This window comes from Tachypleus tridentatus, chromosome 13 (genome assembly GCF_004210375.1).
Source record: "Tachypleus tridentatus isolate NWPU-2018 chromosome 13, ASM421037v1, whole genome shotgun sequence".
In the NCBI taxonomy this organism is placed as follows: Eukaryota; Metazoa; Arthropoda; class Merostomata; order Xiphosura; family Limulidae; genus Tachypleus; species Tachypleus tridentatus.
The window spans coordinates 150,561,654-150,576,812 of record NC_134837.1 but is presented as its reverse complement, the minus strand read 5'-3'; positions in this window follow the sequence as shown (position 1 = coordinate 150,576,812).

The following is a 15,159-nucleotide window of genomic DNA, read 5'->3' as shown; positions in this document are numbered from 1 at the left end:
CGCGAGAAGACAGAATATAAAAACAAGTAGACCAAATTTAACGTCCCCCACTGGTACAGTGGTAAGTCTTCGGATTTACAACACCAAAATCAGGGGATGGATTCCCCTCGATGGGCAGCCTATATAACACAATGTGGCTTTTTTATAAGAAAACACACTGAACTTAATACACGTGTGACTTTTTTTTAAGCAAATAACATTCGGGATCTTTATTTCCGATTCTTATAAATGCTTTTTCTTATGTAGCAGAAAATATTTATAATAATTTCTTTATATTTGATTTTCGGGTATTTCGCTTTTTTTTTCTTTTTGGTCTTTAGACTTATGCCTTCTTATTAATCTTGGTCTTGCTTGTTTTTTTTATTGTTCTTTTTTTTCAGTTAGTCGAATAATTGTGTATATAAAAGAGGATCAGGAGCAGATACGTGATATTCAGTTATTCCCTAGGAAGACGCAACAGAAAAAGTATAAGTCTGTGACTAATATGTGAATTGTATACTAAAATTACACTTGGAAATTTCCTTCTTTTCGTTGCAGCTTCCTTTCTAGCCGAAGGCAAATGGTCTATGTAATAAAACTAATGGTAGATTCTGACAACACATTAAGTTATCATTTCCACAGGAAGTGAGGCCCGACGACACTCTCGACACCAGGCCGTTAATCTAACGCCCCACCATCTTCATCATACATTTCTTTTAGTAACTATGGTTGAAGTTCCATGGCCATCAATTATTTGCTGCAAAAATATGGAGCCACAGGCTGAGTTTGTCGGCACATGCATTTGAACAATAATATAAAGATTTTTAAACCTAAGTCATTATCTACAACTTTAACTTATTCACTCTAATGTTCATAATTTTAACAGTTCCGTTTGTTTTGTTGTTATTGTTTGTTTGTTTTTTGGGATATATATATATATATGGTTAATCAAATTATTTGATGACCATATTAAGAGATTTGGCCAATAAAACCATTATCACACATTACTTTGCCAAATAATATACTTTAATTTTTTTTTTAATTCGGAAATAAAATTAACCCCCTGATAAGTAAATGAAAGAATACATGAGAGACATAACATACTGCAGAGATTTATCGATTAATTATCTAATAATAGTTAGAGAAAATGTTGTTGTTGTTTTTAACGAGGCGATGATAACGCTAACTTCATTCTAGACAACCGGTCAACGAACTATGTGTTAATTTTTCTAGGTATAATATATATGGCGTGTTCATAAATGTATATTTCTATATAAGCATCTGCTAAATTGAAATGAATCAACGTATGACATTATACGTTAAAGCAGCAAATGTGTTAAATCAGTCCAATTTTATGTGACACACAATTAGTTGCTCTCATAAGCGATGAAAGTAAAAACTTTTCTTTTTAATTTAAACATTTTAATCTGTACCTAATGAAACGTTGTAGTAATGTTTTATTTATTTCAGCTTTTGAAGCTTTCAAAATTCTGATTCTTTAGTTATTTCACGCATGATAAGTTTATTACAATTTGAGACACATTGGTGCTGTTGGCTGATTGTTCAGCTTTGGATTTTATATTTTGAATTAGGAGCGCTTCTTTTCTTTCTTTTTTTTTTTTTTTTTGGCGTTCATCCATTTGCCACTGAGTCTATGATTTCAGAGTGTTTGATGTTTGGCATTTTCGCTACAGTCTTTGTTTTGATTATTGTGTATTCCAGAGTTGTTAAAAGGGTTGTTTTGCGCATGCTCTTTGACTCTCAGCTAGGGTTTGATTTGTTTAATTATACCTATATTTTCAAATAAATGTTTATATAAAAAAAACTGCCCATCGTACTTCCATGAAATACAGAAGATGTGAGATACATTTTTATGATAACAAAATAAATATGCAATAAAGAGTCCGTAGAATATGTAGAAAGCATTAACATATAACGTTAAAGAAAAGTGATTTAGGTGTTTTATTTGATGTAGTTTCTTTATTCACTGAACCCCCGATAAAAAAGTTTCATTGATTGTTTAGAAAGGCCATTAATTAAAAGAAAAGAAAATTTCACGATTATAAATTATAGAAATTCTTAATCTAGTAAAACGTTGTGTAGAAAGTTCGTCTTTCAGGTTAATGATAAATATTACAGACACGAGAAAGAGGTGGTTATGGGATCTCCACTGTCACCGTCATTCTGTGATTTGTATATGAATATATTTGAAAAAAAAAAGCTTTAAATAAGTAATTTGACAACACAAATGTCGATATGACAACACGATAAAGAAGCTTTAACAAAAATCTAACTAACTTACAGACTTTTATTAAATTCATTTACGAGATAGAAGAAAATGACAGATCGTTTTTTAGACGTATTAATTTCAGAAAATGGAAAAAGTTACAGACTACAGGTTATCGTAAATCCACCCTTCTCTGTCATCATGTGATCATATCAGCAATCGTTTTGAAAAAAGCTCAAAAATACCAGCTTTCTTTCTTTTACCTATACAGATCTTTAAAATTCTTTCCTCGTGAGAAGTTTAAAAGGAAGGGTTAATTTTATACTTGATTTATATTGTAAAGTTTTTAATATATTTCAAAATCACCAGAGTTTTCTCTACATGTAATTTCATAAATAAAATTAATAAATTATTAATTGAAACCAAGGGTAAAGTTAATATAATAAAAAACAGGTATTTACAAAATAATCTGTGATTTCAGTAGTATAAACCTAAACCTAAAATAAAAAGTGAATAAGTACAAATGAAATGTTTAAAAAAAAAGCAGATGTTTTTCCGTTAGTCAAACGTCTATTGTGAAAATACGTTAATAGCTCAACCAATAAATGAAAATACGAGAAAAATTCGTGAAATATTAGAGATAGTTAAATGTAAGAAAAATGATAATGTATTCAACCAGGACGAGAGATTAACTAGACAGAATGTTTGTAGATGGTGTAATATTCTGTACAAAACACAAATTGATACGTAACATGGTTGAACAGAAGGTATAGGCAGTGTAACGGTCTTGTGGTTTACACTTATGAAGATGTTGAGAAGCGTCGAAACTTATTTGAAATTGTAGCTTAATCTCATATAGATAAACTAAAAAAGAGTATCTATTTATTTATTTATCACTCATAAGCTTTTTCAATTCTCATTCTCTACAATTTCCCTGTCAAATGGTTGAAATTTCGTTTTGTCTAGATCATGATTAAAATAAACTTGAAATTTCTACAGAAAGATGATCATTTAAAACGTTGCTCACTGGTGAAGAATCTAATTATTAATATTACAGAGATGTCCATTTAAACTTAACATAGATAAGGAGGCTAGCAATCAATCCCTCAGTCAGTTAACATACTCAACTGGCATGTCTATAACTGGGTTCCTGTATCTTGACTTTTGATATAATTTTTGTTTTTTTCTTTCTAACTTCACATTCTTGCTTCTTTTTTTTTTTGCATTAATTTACCATACATTCCTCTACACCTCGGTTGAACAAAATTATCAGTTTGGTCTTGCACGTGAATTCGAGAATTTTTTGTATCGTTATTAATTACTTTCTGGGATCCACGCAGGTCAGAAGAAAACCCTTGGTGTTCATCTACTACGAATTCATGAATACAGCTCTACTGACGAGAGAAAGGCTGAACAGCTCTCGAAATCTCATCAATTTCTGTCGGATCTTTATAAAGAATAGACAAGCCTGACAGACATAAGACATAGTAAAAGAGATGATAGAAATGAGATTAATGTCCATTTGTATGAGTCACGAAAAGCTTTATTACTAAAAAAAGGTTACACTTGTGCATTGGGTTAATGTCTGTGCCTCATGAACTACAAGAGAAAAATTTCATTTTTAATTCATTCTCTAATAATTCAACATTCTACCAGAATTTAAATGAATATTCTTTCTCATTAAGAACTTTGTTTTTCTTGTTTTACAGTGGTTATTTTATTTTACTTTCTTATTAATCTGAATGCATTTGCATTTGCTACGCTTCTCCTGAGCGTTATCACGGTTCGTTAAGCCACAAATGTCCCTTACTGTAACGCCACTACAGGTCACTATTAAAGTTTTGAAAATAATTTTACCATTTCCTTTGGCTTATAATGTTCAATGTGCTGTAAACAAACAGGTTAAAAAATTGAATAAACAAAAACCTTGAAAACGTCAATAAACGTTTAAAACGAAAAAATAGTTACCACCAGTTATCATACCATAAACCTAATCTCTAATAAAATAACATTCACATTAAACTTCTCGGTGATTCATCAATAATATTATGAGTTTAAAATGATAAAATTCGTAATTTGGTCCTTGTGTTGGGCACAACACAGATAGCCCATTGTGCATTTTTGTGCTTAACAAGAAATCCTCATATTGTAACCATTTTATTGATTAAAATTAGAGTTTCAAAGACTGTATTTGTTTGTTTGTTTTGGATCTCGTGCAAGGTTAAACAAGGACTATCTGTGCAAGCTGTCCCTAATTTTGAACCAGTAGACCAAGTGGAAAGCAGCTAGTCATAACCACCCACCGCCAACTCTTCGGCTACTCTAAACATGAAAACAACAAAATCATGGAATCTAATCAAATAAGAGAGAAATAACATGTTTATAATGAAACACTCTGTAGCAGAGTTATCATCATATATTTTTCGTGATCATTCTAGTTTCTAAGAATTAGATTATCTTCAACTTATCTACGGAATGTTTTTCTACAATTTACTCCGATTTCAGGTTTTGTTTACTGTAATTACATATTGTCTGTACTTAATGTCCATCAAAATTATTTTCTACCTTTACATCAAAATTTAGCAACATGAAGATGTAGTTTATTGAAAATCAATCGTGTTTTGATTTTAGATCTTTTCTAAGACATCTGCAGTCAGTTTCAAAATTAGCGAACATATATTCCATACTTTGTACATATTTAGGGTTTGTGTTTGCTTGTTTGTTTGTTTGTTTTTTTTGTTTCTAGAATGAAGGCAAATAGTCAACCCACCGTCTACTCACAGTCTATCTGTTCCAACTAAGTAATGAGATTTGACTATGACCCTTGTAAAGCAGCCATGGTCTCAAGGTGTGAACTATGATTTTGAGCAACGGGACACTAACGTTGGGCCCTTGTGCATATATATATTTTAATAAACTACACACAAGGTTACATCCAGCCCTTAGGATTGTGGCTTGTTATTGTTTCTAAAGTTGATGTTCCGGTAAACCTTTTCAAACCCAAACATGAATGTATATAAATATACTAGTACTGTCTGTTGTATATTGTATGTTCATTCAACTATTTTGCAGGGTGTAAATGGATCTTTGCCCAAATTGGTATGGAGGCTCATTAGATCCATTTGGTGGTACATACAAATTTTCAGTTCTGCATTTTCCAGTTTTATGGGCATTTTTTGCCACTAGTCCGCTCCACATAGATAAGCCTTCACTAAATATGGTGTGGAGGATCATTGGGTCAGTGGAAAAAAAAAAAACACTCCAGTTCTATTGTTTTTTATGGGTGTTTTGCGCATGGTTCTTTTAGTACATACAAGGGAAGCAACTTATCATGTCTTATGATAACCTTTTATTAATTACGAATTCACATAGCTTCCGTCCAAGGGGCGGATACTTCAACTAACTCAACAATTGTTATTCACACCCGAAGTACATAGATTACTTCCTTTTTCTCCAGAATATATTAACGTTATTTTCAATGTTTTTTCATACATTTTTGTTATATTGAGTTTCCTGTATAGTATAGTAGTTTGAAAACAAGTAAACATTAACTATACTTAATAAATCTTATTGTGACTGTGTTTTCCTTATAGCAAAGCCACATCGGCCTATCTTCTGAGTACACCGAAGGAATAAATCTTAATTCACTTTTACATTCCTCATTTTCTAGAGTTATTTGAATATTAATTCTACTTTATAATTTTAATCAATGATAATTTATTCAAGTTACACACTTTTTGTTTCTAGATTTGATCACCTTTTTCTAATTTTTACCAAAAGCTTCAGAGTAAGGTTGAGGGTGCGTGTGTTTTCTTATAGACTATCTGCTGTGTCCATCAAAGGAAATCGATCCTCCTGATTTTAGTGTTGTAAATCAGAAGACTTACTGCTGTCAAACTAGGGAATGTCGAAAGTGATAACTTTATCATAAAACATATTACATTCTTCGATTCCGTGAACATTGTTAATAAATATTAATTAATTGTATCTTCTTTTGAAAGAAAATAATTACACTTTACATTAAACTTCATTTAACCAATTGTTTTATTCACCGGTAGTCAGCGATAAGTTTATAGAATTACGAAGCTAACATCCGGTATTCAATTACCCAAGGAGATAAGAGTACAGATAGCCTATTGTTTAGTTTTTGCTGAAAACAAACAAACAAAACCAGTTATTTTTATGCAAGTGACATCTTTAAAATTGTATTTTATTTACATCTACTTTTAATGAAATAAATATTTCTATTCAGCTTATCTGCATAACTTAGCTTTCCATAATTTAAAGATAGTGTTAAAGTTGTAACACTCAGTTATTGTTCTTTCAAATTTAACGAAATACATAATTCTCAAATATTATATTAAATATTTTTGGCCAGACCTGGTGTTGACTAGCTATCTTTCTTCTATTATATCACTGTTATATTAGGAAGAGTTAGCTCAGATAGCCCTCGTATAACTTTGCATGAAATTCAAAACAACCAATTAAAGGTTTCTAGTCTTTTATCATAGAAAAAGTATAAATATAGGCATGCAAGTCATTATAAACTATTTCAAGTACATTAAAAACCATTATCCGTATAAATAGTACTTTTGTTTTTGACATAAATACATTAGCTTAAAATGTGTGTCTATTAAGCAACATTAATACATATTCAGTTTGTTTTGAATTACACGCAAAGCTACACGAGAGCTATCTTGCCTAGCCATCCCTAATTTCGAAGTGTAAGACTAGATGGAAGGCAGTTAGTTATCACCACCCACAGCCAACTCTTGGGCTACTCTTAATTAAATTTACAGTTTGACTACAACCTTATTAATTCCATCACAAACTATTTCAAAAAAACTCTACACAAGTATTACTGTAAAAGCTAACTTTTCATGATTATAACACATACATTAGATATTAAAATTTATTTGTTGCTTATGTGATAAAACTTTGAAGTCAAAACTGTATCAATAAAAATTGAAAATCGAAGCCAACAGAATTCAAGTACATTAATTTGAAAATGTATATATACTGTCATTTTTATGCTATTTGGACTTGAATATAGATAAGTATGAAAAATTATTTTCTAACAGTAATTTTTTATAACGTTCGACCATTAATTCATTTATTTGATTATTTGTTCAACATATATTGTGCAAAGCTACTTGACTTGTTCTAGTCGTTCCCAGGTGATAAACTAAAGGGAAGATTGTTTGTTTGTTTGTTTGTTTTGGAATTTCGCACAAAGCTACTCGAGGGCTATCTGCCCTAGCCATCCCTAATTTCGAAGTGTAAGACTAGATGGAAGGCAGTTAGTTATCACCACCCACAGCCAACTCTTGGGCTACTCTTTTACCAACGAATAGTGAGATTGACCATCACATTATAACGCCCCCCACAGCTGAGAGAGCAAGCATGTTTGGTGTGAGAGGGATTCGAATCTGCGACCTTCATTTTATAGGTCGAATGCCTTAACCACCTGGCCATACAGAGCCACCTTGAAAAACTTCAAAGAAAACGTTATTAAAATGAGTCGAGAAATTAAGCACTGATATTAATCAAAAGCATAAATCTATATTTCTCACATTAATTTTTATATTAATTTCATAGTCAATAGTTAAACCTTTAAATAATTTAATAATATACTGATGAAAACGTGCATGATTAGATTTAGGTAAAAAGACAACATATTTTTTAAATTTCCGGAATATTCTAAAGTCATACCTAAGAAGCTAATGTCCCTAATGTTTATAAATTACTTACATTAAACAAAAAATGTTTTGTGCACTGCAAAATAGCTTTATCTGTTTCTTTCCATGGAGTTAAAAATCAATTTTTTTCATGTGCGAGTTTTTACATCTTTTTAGTATTTTAGTAATGTATTTTCATAAATGTATGGTATTTCCAGATGTAAATGTATATGTTGTATCCTAGTTCTTGCAGGTTTCAAGGTTGTTTAACATTGCCAGAAGATACTATAATTATTTTGTACTGAGTAAGTTTCACAAATGCCCTTACTATATTCTATGATTCAAATTGAACATCAACCATTTATGTATATATATATATATATCATTATACTAATAAAACTTTCGGGCTTCGTTATTATTTTTATTAAGAAAATAAATATCATTTTTACTTATTTCAGTTCCACCAGCTCATCCTGAAAACCAAAATCGTGATAATTACTAAAATTATCTAGATTTTCAATATATTTTATGGGCAACTTAAATAAAACCTAATAATCTAGAATCTTCATAATAATAAAATATACCATCCCAGATACAGTTCAGTATAAAAGAAAACTAAGTCGAATTTTCGGGTCAACTTGGCCAATAGAAACAACTGACACACGTTTGAATTTTGTCAGGAGAGGGTGCTGTTGCATACAACAGATATGTTATACGAGGCATGTTTGGTCACTTTAAAAGAAGTTAATACAGATCACGATGTCATTTGAACATACTGACTTCTTAACATTATTTTTAATACAATTGTTTCTGAAAAAAGAATAAATTATTTAAAAAGTGAAAAAAAAAGTTTTAGAATTTCTTCATCACCACGTACAGAATTCTGAGTGTTGGGACCAAATTCCGTCTGAAAAACGTCTTTATGCACAATTTGATGACATGTAAAAACATTTAATCAATACAAATTCATAATGGATTGAAAACAAGGGGTCAAAATATGTATGGGCGTAATGAGGGAAAACAATATAGTACTATGAATATTATATAAAATTTGAATTTTGACTATTTAAAATGTCACCAGTAGTTCAGCGGCAAGTCTGAAGATTCGTAACGCTAAAAATTGTGTTTCAATAATCTCAGTGGGCAAAGCACAGACAGTTTAATTGTGTAGCTCTGTGCTAAGCAACAAATAAAATTATTGCAATTATTTATTAGCTTATTTTTGATATTTTCATGTATTTGTACTATTTTTTCCGTAAATATTTTCATCTTAAATGTTGGTTGAGAAAGTTTTCCTCTGCTGATTTGAACTTTTTTAGCCGGAGGCAATTTTGGTGCAGCAGGTTCAAGAAAATAAATTACATTTGTAACATCCACACAATTACTTACAAATCTCTCATCATTTCTTCACACGCAGTAATAGCATGTTCGTCACACTATCAAACAAAATGCAGGCAATGCGTTAACAGTTTTCTTTTAATCTCCATTTGTCTGTTATCATATGAAATTTCATGTTTTGTACAAATAACAGCAAGTTGGTTGTAGCTCTAGAAGTGCCTTGGAACTTGAAATGTCCTGCTGGTTAGGATCTCGATTTGCAACCTGCGCGATCCAATTCCCTCAAAGAACATAAACCTCCTTTGCAACCGTAAGAAAGTTATAATATGTCAATCAATTTCAAAATTTATTGATAGAGTAGTAACCAAAGTAGAGTAGTTGATGTTCCTCCAACCTATTGTTTCAAAATTAGGGACAGCTGGCACAGATACCTGTTGAGAAATTGATGTTCCTCCAATCTATTGTTTCAAAATTAGGGACAGCTGGCACAGATACCTGTTGAGTAGTTGATGTTCCTCCATCCTATTGTTTCAAAATTAGGAACAGCTGGCACAGATACCTGTTGAGAAGTTTTGTGCGAAACTAAACAAACGAAAACATTTTTGAAACGTCATAGTTTTGCCCTGGAATATTCTTTATAATCGAGTCCGGCATGACTAGGTAATAAGGGACTTGTAATCTGAGGGTCGTGGGTTCGAATCCTCGTTGTTTCAAACATGCCCGCCTTTTCAACTGTGGGATCGTTATAATGTACGGTCAATTTCATTATTCGTTGGTAACAAAACAGTCCAAGAGTTGACAGTGGGTTGTGATGTCTAGCTGCCTTCCCTTTAGTTTTTTTTTACACTGCTAAAGTATGGACGGCCAGCGCAGATAGTCCCCGTGCAGCTTTGCGCAAAATTCCAAAAACAAACAATTCTTTACAATCTTTATAACAATAATAATAATAATGCATATTGTTGAAGAGTGATTATTTTAAGACACATGTAAAACTGTTATATTTTAAAAACTACTTGTCTTAATGAAACACAATTTCACTAAAAACACATGGAAAACCATACATTTTATTCAGGAAAGTTTGATAATAGTGCATTATGTTTCATCGTATTGGCCCGGCAAGGCCAGGTGGGTTAAGGCATTCTGCTCGTAATCTGAGGGTAATAGGTTCGAATCCCCGTCGCACCAAACATACTAGCTCTTTCAGCCATGGGGTGTTATAATGTGACGGTCAATCCCACTATTCGTTGGTAAAAAAGTAGCCCAAGGGTTGGCGGTGGGTAGTGGTGACTAGCTGCCTTCCCTCTAGTCTTACATTAGGGACGACTAGCGCAGATAGCCCTCGTGTAGCTTTATGCGAAATTCAAAAACAAAACAATTTGCCGTATTATACTATATACGTTAATCGTTTGTTTGTTGTCGTTATTTTTCGAAAACTTGCTTTAAAATTATATTTATTTTCCTCTCTTATTCAACATACGAAGTTGTGAGTAGATTAAAAATGTGTCAGAGTGCAGGATATTATGAATATTAATAATTACTGTCCAGAACTAATGACACTAGCAACAGTCTCATTTAAGGATAGACTTGATATGTTGATTGAGAATTACTAAAAATCATGTTGAACACCTCATGAAAATGTTGAAATGCCTTTCACCATGTTTAAGCTTTTCTGAATAAATTTTATAGTTATCAACGAACATTTGACGCAATTTATTTCCCCTTACTGCACGTAGTTTTAATGACATAATCGTTTTAAATGTGGGGTTTTCTTTATACTCATAAGACCTTATCTTGCTATATATAAAGATGTATCTAGATGATATATGGCTTACCCAAATGGAAATTTCTCTTTCCTTGAATATTAGATTCTTAACACGACTGATGATAAAATTCAATTATAGTTGAAATTCTCAGACTGGAGAGAAATGCTGTACATTTCGAAATAAGTTATATTATTAAATTTACCAAAACATCCTGACCAACCTTTGAACCTAAGTTTAAGTCGAAACTAATGATGTAGAACCACTATTTGCTGTTTTCATTACAATGCACAGAAACAGTTTACCGAATCATACTTTTTATTTTGCTTTAAAATATGTCTCAAATCAATAACAGATAAGTTTGATGAGTTGGGGAAGCAAACTTGATAACATATAACATAGGTACTATTATAACTCATGATTAATGCTCTTTCTCTTTACAAATTCGATAAACTCTATCTTAAAAATTCTCATTAAGCCCTACTAATCGTATAAACGACTGAAGAAAAGTATTAATAATCAAAATGGCATATCTGTTCAAAGCTGGCCTCCATCAGCGGAGAATAATTTTTATACTAAAATTAAAGTTTGTTTTCAAAGTTAACCGTTACTAATCGTGAACTTTATTTATACCCAAGTTAATTTTTAGAGTTTTTATTAATTAGTCAACAAAAATTATAATAGCCATTGTAATATTTCTGCTTAAAACAAGTATCCGTAAGTAAGAAAAGGCACTATACTAGTACACTGAATAAAGTTTTATTGTAAATTTCCATCAATCAAGGAAATTATTAAAACAAAAAAATAAAGAATTCTATTCAAAACGAGACTCCACCAACGTAGTAAAATATTGGCATTTCTATTCAAAGTTAGTCTTATAAATAAAGACAGTTATTATTAATATTCAATAAAAGCTTTCTGCTTGAAGTTAACTCCATCAAATAAGAAAAGCATTAATAATTAATATATTTTTAGTGGAAAACTAGTTTTTATCAATAAGAAAGGTTTTTAATAATATAAATAGCTTCTCTGTTCAAATTAGATTCCCTCCAATCAAAAATCGTATTAACATCTAATACGTCGTTTTCAGTGAAGCTAGACTTCCATCGAGCAGTATAGTAGTAATAGTCAGGTATTAATAATCAAAGTAAAGTTTTAGAGTAAAATTGTTAACAGTGAAAAACGTTTCTGTTTAAACTTACCCTACAGTGATAAAATATCATTAATATTTTAAGTAATTTTAGTTTTAAAAAGGCCCGGCATGGCCAAGCGTGTTAAGGCGTGCGACTCGTAATCCGAGGGTCGCGGGTTCGCGCCCGCGTCGCGCTAAACATGCTCGCCCTCCCAGCCGTGGGGGTGTATAATGTGACGGTCAATCCCACTATTCGTTGTTAAAAGAGTAGCCCAAGAGTGATGATGACTAGCTGCCTTCCCTCTAGTCTTACACTGCTAAATTAGGGACGGCTAGCACAGATAGCCCTAGAGTAGCTTTGTGCGAAATTTCCAAACAAAATAGTTTTAAAAATATTTTAGTCAAGAGTACAATTTGTTTTTAAGATCACGTTTTTGTTCAAAACTAGTTACAATCGATGAAGAAAAGTAATAAGAACCAAGGTAAAATTCATGTTTCCATTAAGGTATGTCATAATAACAAAAACTGTACATACTTTATAATTACTTAAAATATTATTAATAAATAAGGTGGTAAAAATAATAGTTCCCCATCATGTAAAAACTGCGGATACGTAATGAAAATTACTTAAAAGTTCTGTGTTCCGTGTAGTATACTCTGATTTTTATTTAACGTTACATTCATTAATAGTATTAGTTAGATTATATATCTAGTTTTATTAATATTTTGTTATTGTAGGGATTCTTTTGCACATGGATTTAGGACTAGCCAAAATACCCCAAGCTGACGAACATTGTGTGATATTTTAGGTTTAAAATATTCTTCCCATCCAACTGGTAAAATAGAATGTATTTTGTTTTTATAAGAATGTAAAAATATATATACATTTAAATAGCTATACTCATTACTGGGTTGATTCTTAAGTTTGATATAAGTAGATAGTTTTCTCTAATTAAAATATGTAATCTAAATAATTTTCCAGTATTAATAACTAAAACTTTGTAAAATATTTTTTATGGTTTTTCTATCAGTTCTTTGAAACTTAACTAGAATTTTGACCACGAATGCTACAAATTAATACCACTTTTCTAACTTCACGTAACCATGAGATGATGGCATAAAAGTTATGAGTAATTGTATGGGTTAAAATGTTCAGTAAAACTTTATATTATTATTTTCTAAGTGAAGCCGGTTAATGTTGTGTTAATTTACTAAAAGGTGCTTTTATTTTGCAAATTAATCTCTTTTTTTACACATTATACTTAACTTAACAAAATGTTGAAGTCATCACATTTAGAGAATTATCAATGGACGCCTTAGCAACATAAATTTATATTTCAATTTTAAATATCGCTCCAATGTTCTGTCTCACACTTTTGAATTATGTACATATCATTTACAAACTTTTCATTGTGTCATTTTACCTACACCAGGCTCCCATAGTTAAAATCCTGTATATATAGAATTTTAATTAATTACAGTAAAGCACTTTTATTCACCGATTTCTTATGCCTCGAAAGATTAGAGCGAGCGATTAAAGTAGAGCTTTATTAATTAAACCACAGTTTGTTTGTTTGTTTTGGAATTTCGCATAAAGCTACACTAGGACTATCTGCACTAGCCGTCCCTAATTTTGCACTATAAAAATAGAGGGAAGGCAGCTAGTCATCACCACCCACCACCAACTCTTAGGCTACTCCTTTACCAACGAATAGTGGGATTGACCGTCACATTATAACACCGCCACAGCTGAAAGGGCGAGCATGTTTGGTGCGATGGGGATGCGAACTCGCGACCCTCAGATTACGAGTCGCACACCTTAACACGCTTGGCCATGCCGGGCCAGGATTTTGTTCCTAAAAATCTACCTAGGGGCATGCAGAAAACAAAATTTTGTGTGTTAAAACTTCATACAGCAATTGTGGATATAATTTAGATTCAACTTTAATTTCAATTTTTAGTGAACTTTATGCCACACAATATTTTTTATACGTTTAATACAAGTGTTAAATACACGAGATAAATTACTGATTCCCACTATACTTACTAGTTACAGACTCCAAGAATTTATATTTCTCTAGATAAACATCATTTTAAGACCCTTCATACACATTGCTATCTGGTGGTTTAATGCGTAACTTTACAACCAAAAATAAATTAATACTGCTTACTGCAGTATTTCTTTTTTTGTACAATGAAACTATCTGATGAAATCAGATTATTAAAAAAAAATTGCATAATAGACACGCTTAATTCTTTGTGACTTCTTAATACTATTGGCCTTTAAAAAAATTCCAGTGGTTATCGAAGGCTTGTGATTTATGTTCTTTTTATACACAAAGTTAACTCAAATACACAAGATTTGTGTTGTAAATTACAATGATAAATCTGAGTTATGAAAAACAAGTTTCATGTTACTAGCATTTTCAGATTTACGTTCATAAATATGCATTTTCATATTTTTGAAAAAAAACAAACTTAATTGTTAGAACAAACAAAAACACGTGTAATTCAAATTTCAGTAATCAACTGTCTACGGGCAAAAATATAGTTTCCTCTTACCTATGTGTAAAACTTCTGATGAAATTAAGTTTATGAAGGATTATCATTTGGACCTAAAATGGCCTTATCTTTAACAGGTTGGAATTCTAGTTTCAAAAGTTATGCGTAATGTTGAATATGTTTACCTGCTGCAAGCAACAGCAAAAAGTCATGTTGTACATGTCATATAAATGTATTTCTTCCCCAGTTTTGCTTTAACCTAAATATTGGGAAAATGGCACGAGCTGTAATGGCCTTCTGCATACTGAGGAACGGTTACTTACAGTGAATGTTTCTTTTAAGTAACTATTAGCTTGGGACAATTTTAAAATATGTGCTCCATTAAAGAAACTTGTCTCCAGTAACTTCTATGATACAAAATTAGTGTAGAAATAGTGAGACATAGTGCAAGCTCGTAAAAAATATGAACACTTGATCATATTCATATTCAGTGAGGCGTACTGCCTTTTTGAGTAACATTATATTAGTGCTGTTTCTATTTTT